The following is a 9,211-nucleotide window of genomic DNA, read 5'->3' on the forward strand; positions in this document are numbered from 1 at the left end:
AGACCCGATCAGGGGATTGGTCAGCCCAGCCCTGGGGTAAGAAGAGGGGTTGGGGTCGGTTCGGCTTCGGGTGCCCCGCTCGGCCAAAGGTTCCCCTCGCTTTGGAAGCACGCGAGGTCGCGGAGGGTGTCGGGGTTATTTTCGGCTCCCTGGCTTCGCGGGAGCGGCCTTCGGCTAGGGCCGAGACCGTCCAGCCCGCGCAGATTTGGACCGGGGTCCGGGGCGAGTACCTGCCTCTCTCACGAAGGGAGTGTCACCGGTAAGAAGCCTCTTCCCACGTCTGCTTGCCGACTTACGCTCGCCCCGACGAGAGGCCCAACCGAAAGAGTGGAAAGGGGCAGAGATTTCCAGGGTCGCCCCACCAGGGATGCAATTCCCCAGTGCAGGCTGTCGGCCCTGCCCCGAACCTACTCGGTGGTTTGAAGGTTAACCTCTTGGGGAAAAGCAGCGATTCGCCTCGCGGTGCGTGCCTCCGCGGATCTAAACCCCCTCGATCGATGTGGGGCCAGAGGACCCCTTTTCCCCGTACGAAACGGCCGGCTCACCATGGGCTCGACATCCGTGGGTCGGAGAGTTGAGCGCTTACGCGCGGCGGGACCTTATAACCTGCAGCGGCTGAGGAGCGAAGATTTCCAGGGTGGGCCCCCGGGGATGCCATACCCCGAGCAGCCAGTCGGCCCCGCTCCTAGCGCGCTGACGAGCAATGGAGTCTTCCCCGCGGCAGCCACCGCCCTCGCCTCGCCGTCGGTCGATGAAGAGCCGAGTTCGCCCTCCTCTGCTCGGGACTCGGAAACGGCCTGGCCTTCGCCTACTCCGTCGGGCAACTGCCTTCCGCCAGCCCCTTCCCTCGAATCCCCTTCTTCCATTTTAGACCCGATCAGGGGATTGGTCAGCCCAGCCCTGGGGTAAGAAGAGGGGTTGGGGTCGGTTCGGCTTCCGGTGCCCCCGCTCGGCCAAAGGTCCCCTCGCTTTGGAAGCAGAGGGTGCCGGGGTTATTTTCGGCTTGACGCCTAGTCCGGCCCCTGCCGGTTCCCGTGGAGGCCCGCGGTCAAAACCAGCTCCCCGGCTGTCGGAGCCGGAGCCCCGCAGCCCGAGCGGACGCACCGAGTCCCTCATGTAAGGGATAGCCGCCCCTACGGAACGGCCCGGACTGGGACCAGGCACCCCCAGGCGCCGAAGGGGTGGGTCGGCCGTGTTGCCGAAGCTTAGCCGGCGCTGATGACCGCAGCCCCTAACGATGCCCACAGGCGGGGGAGCCAAGGAGAGCACTAGGAAGACGTGGCGGGGTCGGACGGCTCAATTTCCAGGGTGGGACCCCGGGGGTTCAGTACCCCGGGCATCCGGTCGGTTTCGCCGGCGCGACCCCAAGCCTTCCACGGCCCCCTTCGTGGGTGCAGGGATACCGAGCAGGGTGCAGGCTTAGACGCCAATTCCCCAGAAGTTTTAGGGATAGGGTTTGTCCGGGCGCCACCGCAGCGACAACCTCGCAAGAAGCTCTCTTCCACAAAAGCACGGGCAACGTTCGTGTGCGAGTGTTGGTCTCCCATGGTCTACCGACTCCCCCGGGCGGCCCAAGCGTTACGCCCACGGCCGGGCCCTCGAGCAGGCGCACCCCTGGTGCCTCTCGTAAGGGAAGGCTACGGTCCTCAACCCCTCGTATGGCGGGGAGGGCGCATTTGAAACGCTAAAGGACGAGCCCTGTTCGGGACCTGGCGGGGATCCGCGGATTGGCGAGAGGGATGGGTCTGCCGTTGGTCAGAGGGGACGCACCCCTGGGACGCAGTTTGGCATTAGCGACCGATGGCCCATCTACGACCATGTACTCCGGGAGCGCCAAGGAGGACGCGGGTGGGCTTTGGGGGCAGACTCAATTTCCAGGGTCTGGGCGCCGGGGGTGCAATACCCTTAAGCGCTCATGTCGGTTTCGTCTGCCGCCCGCCTCTGGCCCGGCTCCTAGTGACGGGTGCTGTGAACGTGCGATCGTGCTTGCGGTTGAAGAGTTCAAAGGCTACCGCTGGGGATAACACGCCCGGGGAATTTAGAAACCCCCCCTCCGCTACAATCTCTGCTTCTGCCGGACTCGGAGGGGAGCCGCCCCGGGGGCGACCGCTCCCTCTCCTCTTCCGCGGCGTGCCGCGCGCTTCGCCGTCAGCAGCGGAGCGAACCTTTTTCTCGGTCCGCAGCTCTTCAGGCGTAGGCGGGCAGCGCTAACAGGGTACACTGGGGACCACTCGACCGCAACCGCTCCTCCGACCGACGAGCATACCTACCGCGGATACGCCACGGTGGGTCTAAGCCTCGTCGCCGCCGCGAGGAGCAGGCGGGAGCCGTCCCTTTTCGTGCTGCGGAAATAAACCGTGGACACAGAGGTGTGTCTGCGCTCTCCGACCGGGCGGGGGGCGATTGGACTTGCCCGAGGGACACTAGGCGAGGCGCTGCCGCGGGAGCCGGAGCTCCGCGCTGGACGCTGCCGCCGCCGCCGCCGCCCCCCACCCACGGTACGGTGGAGTACGCCCGTTCCATACGCTTCGTAGCAAACCTCAGCCGAAGCAGAGAGTCCTACCGCTGTGGCAGGAGCGGGGCCGTGCGAGGACCACACTGGCACCGCGCTACACAACCTTAGGCAGAGGACGACAGCCGCTCACGGGGAGCGGGGGATTGATGCGCGACCAAGACTGAGGCTAAGGAACGCTTTACCATAAACCGGCCGGGGCCAATACCCCTGACCGAGCAAAGTGCCCTGCCCCGCCGGATCGCGCTGTGTCAGATCGATCAAAAGAGCGGAGAGCCGAGACTCTACCGCTGGGAGTTTGTGGAGAACGGCCTGGCTTGCGTCCCGTCCTCCCGCCCTCGACCTCACATGGCTAGCCTCACCCGCCGGGAGCCACCCCATTGGGGACCGTAGGGCGGAGAAGGGGTCTCCGCGTCCGGAATTTACTTGTGGAGAACGGCCTGGCTTACGTCCCGTCCTCCCGCCCTCGACCTCACATGGCTAGCCTCACCCGCCGGGCGCCACCCCATTGGGGACCGTAGGGCGGAGAAGGGGTCTCCGCGTCCGGAATTTACTTGTGGAGAACGGCCTGGCTTACGTCCCGTCCTCCCGCCCTCGACCTCACACGGCTAGCCTCACCCGCCGGGCGCCACCCCATTGGGGACCGTAGGGCGGAGAAGGGGTCTCCGCGTCCGGAATTTACTTGTGGAGAACGGCCTGGCTTACGTCCCGTCCTCCCGCCCTCGACCTCACATGGCTAGCCTCACCCGCCGGGCGCCACCCCATTGGGGACCGTAGGGCGGAGAAGGGGTCTCCGCGTCCGGAATTTACTTGTGGAGAACGGCCTGGCTTACGTCCCGTCCTCCCGCCCTCGACCTCACACGGCTAGCCTCACCCGCCGGGCGCCACCCCATTGGGGACCGTAGGGCGGAGAAGGGGTCTCCGCGTCCGGAATTTACTTGTGGAGAACGGCCTGGCTTACGTCCCGTCCTCCCGCCCTCGACCTCACATGGCTAGCCTCACCCGCCGGGCGCCACCCCATTGGGGACCGTAGGGCGGAGAAGGGTCTCCGCGTACGGAATTTCTTGTGGAGAACGGCCTGGCTTACGTCCCGTCCTCCCATGGCTAGCCTCACCCGCCGGGCGCCACCCCATTGGGGACCGTAGGGCGGAGAAGGGGTCTCCGCGTCCGGAATTTCTTGTGGAGAACGGCCTGGCTTACGTCCCGTCCTCCCGCCCTCGACCTCACATGGCTAGCCTACCCCGCCGGGCGCCGCTCCATTGGGGATACGGTACGGCAAAGCGCGACGCCGCACGATGCCAACACTTTGTGCAAAAACCTGGCAGAGTCGACCAAAACCTCGCTTCTTTGACCGGTATTTTTGATGCTTTTCTCTGCCGCCGAAGGTGCACTGAGGGTCGGATCGCCCAAAATTTTTACCGGTCGTTTTGGTCTGCGGTTCTTCCGAGAGGTGCCCGCCTGACAGTTCTTTTTCAGCAGCCTCCGAAAGGCCATCCAGCGGGCAAGCCAGGGGTTGGCAGCCGCCGGCGGTGAGCCTTCCCCGGCCGGGGCAGACGGCTCCGACCGCAAAATTTTTTCGACTTTCGCCGAGGCCAAAACCCCATGCACTTTTAAAGCCTGCCCGCAGCGCCGTCTCCTGTCAGACGTCCCTTGCCGCCTGCGGTGGTCCTCGCCCGGCAGAGAGAAGCCGGAGTCGCCCCCTCTCCGGTTCTTTTTCACCATTCCGGAGCTCTGAAATCTGCCGGACACCGAGTGACCGAGGACGCTTCCAGGAGGGCGGCAGCGAGAGGCAGAGTGCCACCGGTCGGGTCGCCGGTTCTCCCACACTTTGAAAATTTTTCGCTTGTTCTGGTGGGATGGAGAGAGAGCGTGGCTTATGCGCCCTCTGCCCCGCGGTCCGCCCTGGCTGGCCTTACGCCGGTGGTTCGCCAGGCCACCGGCACCTTGTACGGCGGGGACGGCGTGGCTTATGCGCCCGTCAACCCACCTACTCGCCCCGGCTAGCCTTTTACCCGGAGGGCGCCACGCTCCGGGTACCAGTGAGCGGCACGAACCCAGTCATACCATGCCGCTCACCTCGCGCCCTCTCCGGCCTCCGCCGCGGAGACCTCCCGCTAGGACCTGCGGGGGGCGATTTCTGCCAAAATCTACAAAGTCCCCGATGGTTAAGGACGTAGACTGTTGAGCGGGACCTACACACTCTTGTAGCCGATGGGGCTCGCCATTTCCCGCAGAAAATGGACCACCTCCCGCAGAGGAACATGAAATGCCCCTTCCCGCGGGACCCGAAGGACCGCTCTGTCCGAGCAGGCCTCCAGGACCACGGCACGCAAAAGCGACTCAGTCCCGCTGGCATTACGGATCTGACTTAGTGCAAAAACCAGGCAGAGTCGACCAAAACCTCCCTTCTTTGACCGGTGTTTTTGTTGCTTTTCTCTGCCGCCGAAGGTGCACTGAGGGTCGGATCGCCCAAAATTTTTACCGGTCGTTTTGGTCTGCGGTTCTTCCGAGAGGTGCCCGCCTGACAGTTCTTTTTCAGCAGCCTCCGAAAGGGCATCCAGCGGGCAAGCCAGGGGTTGGCAGCCGCCGGCGGTGAGCCTTCCCCGGCCGGGGCAGACAGCTCCGACCGCAAAATTTTTTCGACTTTCGCCGAGGCCAAAACCCCATGCACTTTTAAAGCCTGCCCGCAGCGCCGTCTCCTGGCAGACGTCCCTTGCCGCCTGCGGTGGTCCTCGCCCGGCAGAGAGAAGCCGGATTCGCCCTCTCACCGGTTCTTTTTCACCATTCCGGAGCTCTGAAATCTGCCGGACACCGAGTGACCGAGGACGCTTCCAGGAGGGCGGCAGCGAGAGGCAGAGTGCCACCGGTCGGGAAGCCGGTTCTCCCACACTTTGAAATTTTTTCGCTTGTTCTGGTGGGATGGAGAGAGAGCGTGGCTTATGCGCCCTCTGCCCCGCGGTACGCCCTTGGCTAGCCTTACGCCGGTGGTTCGCCAGGCCACCGGCACCTTGTACAGCGGGGACGGCGTGGCTTATGCGCCCTCTGCCCCGCGGTACGCCCTTGGCTAGCCTTACGCCGGTGGTTCGCCAGGCCACCGGCACCTTGTACGGCGGGGACGGCGTTGCTTATGCGCCCGTCAATCCACCTACTCGCCCCGGCTAGCCTTTTACCCGGAGGGCGCCACGCTCCGGGTAGCAGTGAGCGGCACGAGCCCAGTCATACCATGCCGCTCACCTCGCACCTTTTCCGGCCTCCGCCGCGGAGACCTCCCGCTCTGTTCTGCGGAGAGCGATTTTGGGCAAAATCTACAAAGTCCCCGATGGTTAAGGACGTAGACTGTTGAGCGGGACCTACACACTCTTGTAGCCGAAGGGGCTCGCCATTTCCCGCAGAAAATGGATCACCTCCCGCAGAGGAACATGAAATGCCCCTTCCCGCGGGACCCGAAGGACCACTCTGTCCGAGCAGGCTTCCAGGACCACGGCACGCAAGAGCGACTCAGTCCCGCTGGCATTACGGATCTGACTTAGTGCAAAAACCTGGCAGAGTCGACCAAAACTCCCCTTCTCTGACCGGTATTTTTGTTGCTTTTCTCTGCCGCCGAAGGTGCACTACGGGTCGGATCGCCCAAAATTTTTACCGGTCGTTTTGGTCTGCGGTTCTTCCGAGAGGTGCCCGCCTGACAGTTCTTTTTCAGCAGCCTCCGAAAGGCCATCCAGCGGGCAAGCCAGGGGTTGGCAGCCGCCGGAGGTGAGCCTTCCCCGGCCGGGGCAGACAGCTCCGACCGCATAATTTTTTCGACTTTCTCCGAGGCCAAAACCCCATGCACTTTTAAAGCCTGCCCGCAGCGCCGTCTCCTGTCAGACGTCCCCGCCGCCTGCGGTGGTCCTCGCCCGGCAGAGAGAAGCCGGAGTCGCCCTCTCTCCGGTTCTTTTTCACCATTCCGGAGCTCTTAAATCTGCCGTACTCCGAGTGACCGAGGACGCTTCCAGGACGGCGGCAGCGAGAGGCAGAGTGCAACCGGTCGGGAAGCCGGTTCTCCCACACTTTGAAAATTTTTCGCTTGTGCTGGTGGGATGGAGAGAGAGCGTGGCTTATGCGCCCTCTGCCCCGCGGTACGCCCTTGGCTAGCCTTACGCCGGTGGTTCGCCAGGCCACCGGCACCTTGTACGGCGGGGACGGCGTTGCTTATGCGCCCGTCATCCCACCTACTCGCCCCGGCTAGCCTTTTACCCGGAGGGCGCCACGCTCCGGGTAGCAGTGAGCGGCACGAGCCCAGTCATACCATGCCGCTCACCTCGCACCTTTTCCGGCCTCCGCCGCGGAGACCTCACGCTCTGTTCTGCGGAGAGCGATTTTGGGCAAAATCTACAAAGTCCCCGATGGTTAAGGACGTAGACTGTTGAGCGGGACCTACACACTCTTGTAGCCGAAGGGGCTCGCCATTTCCCGCAGAAAATGGATCACCTCCCGCAGAGGAACATGAAATGCCCCTTCCCGCGGGACCCGCAGGACCGCTCTGTCCGAGCAGGCCTCCAGGACCACGGCACGCAAAAGCGACTCAGTCCCGCTGGCATTACGGATCTGACTTAGTGCAAAAACCTGGCAGAGTCGACCAAAACTCCCCTTCTCTGACCGGTATTTTTGTTGCTTTTCTCTGCCGCCGAAGGTGCACTACGGGTCGGATCGCCCAAAATTTTTACCGGTCGTTTTGGTCTGCGGTTCTTCCGAGAGGTGCCCGCCTGACAGTTCTTTTTCAGAAGCCTCCGAAAGGGCATCCAGCGGGCAAGCCAGGGGTTGGCAGCCGCCGGCGGTGAGCCTTCCCCGGCCGGGGCAGACAGCTCCGACCGCATAATTTTTTCGACTTTTGCCGAGGCCAAAACCCCATGCACTTTTAAAGCCTGCCCGCAGCGCCGTCTCCTGTCAGACGTCCCCGCCGCCTGCGGTGGTCCTCGCCCGGCAGAGAGAAGCCGGAGTCGCCCTCTCTCCGGTTCTTTTTCACCATTCCGGAGCTCTTAAATCTGCCGTACTCCGAGTGACCGAGGACGCTTCCAGGAGGGCGGCAGCGAGAGGCAGAGTGCCACCGGTCGGGAAGCCGGTTCTCCCACACTTTGAAAATATTTCGCTTGTGCTGGTGGGATGGAGAGAGAGCGTGGCTTATGCGCCCTCTGCCCCGCGGTACGCCCTGGCTAGCCTTACGCCGGTGGTTCGCCAGGCCACCGGCACCTTGTACGGCGGGGACGGCGTTGCTTATGCGCCCGTCATCCCACCTACTCGCCCCGGCTAGCCTTTTACCCGGAGGGCGCCACGCTCCGGGTAGCAGTGAGCGGCACGAGCCCAGTCATACCATGCCGCTCACCTCGCACCTTTTCCGGCCTCCGCCGCGGAGACCTCACGCTCTGTTCTGCGGAGAGCGATTTTGGGCAAAATCTACAAAGTCCCCGATGGTTAAGGACGTAGACTGTTGAGCGGGACCTACACACTCTTGTAGCCGAAGGGGCTCGCCATTTCCCGCAGAAAATGGATCACCTCCCGCAGAGGAACATGAAATGCCCCTTCCCGCGGGACCCGCAGGACCGCTCTGTCCGAGCAGGCCTCCAGGACCACGGCACGCAAAAGCGACTCAGTCCCGCTGGCATTACGGATCTGACTTAGTGCAAAAACCTGGCAGAGTCGACCAAAACTCCCCTTCTCTGACCGGTATTTTTGTTGCTTTTCTCTGCCGCCGAAGGTGCACTACGGGTCGGATCGCCCAAAATTTTTACCGGTCGTTTTGGTCTGCGGTTCTTCCGAGAGGTGCCCGCCTGACAGTTCTTTTTCAGCAGCCTCCGAAAGGGCATCCAGCGGGCAAGCCAGGGGTTGGCAGCCGCCGGCGGTGAGCCTTCCCCGGCCGGGGCAGAAAGCTCCGACCGCATAATTTTTTCGACTTTCGCCGAGGCCAAAAGCCCAGGCACTTAGAAAGCCTGCCCGCAGCGCCGCCTCCTGTCAGAGGTCCCCGCCGCCTGCGGTGGTCCTCGCCCGGCAGAGAGAAGCCGGAGTCGCCCTCTCTCCGGTTCTTTTTCACCATTCCGGAGCTCTTAAATCTGCCGTACTCCGAGTGACCGAGGACGCTTCCAGGAGGGCGGCAGAGAGAGGCAGAGTGCCACCGGTCGGGAAGCCGGTTCTCCCACACTTTGAAAATTTTTCGCTTGTGCTGGTGGGATGGAGAGAGAGCGTGGCTTATGCGCCCTCTGCCCCGCGGTACGCCCTGGCTAGCCTTACGCCGGTGGTTCGCCAGGCCACCGGCACCTTGTACGGCGGGGACGGCGTTGCTTATGCGCCCGTCAACCCACCTACTCGCCCCGGCTAGCTTTTTACCCGGAGGGCGCCACGCTCCGGGTAGCAGTGAGCGGCACGAGCCCAGTCATACCATGCCGCTCACCTCGCACCTTTTCCGGCCTCCGCCGCGGAGACCTCACGCTCTGTTCTGCGGAGAGCGATTTTGGGCAAAATCTACAAAGTCCCCGATGGTTAAGGACGTAGACTGTTGAGCGGGACCTACACACTCTTGTAGCCGAAGGGGCTCGCCATTTCCCGCAGAAAATGGATCACCTCCCGCAGAGGAACATGAAATGCCCCTTCCCGCGGGACCCGAAGGACCGCTCTGTCCGAGCAGGCCTCCAGGACCACGGCACGCAAAAGCGACTCAGTCCCGCTGGC

The sequence above is a fragment of the Engystomops pustulosus genome, unplaced genomic scaffold (genome assembly GCF_040894005.1).
Source record: "Engystomops pustulosus unplaced genomic scaffold, aEngPut4.maternal MAT_SCAFFOLD_20, whole genome shotgun sequence".
NCBI lineage: Eukaryota > Metazoa > Chordata > Amphibia > Anura > Leptodactylidae > Engystomops > Engystomops pustulosus.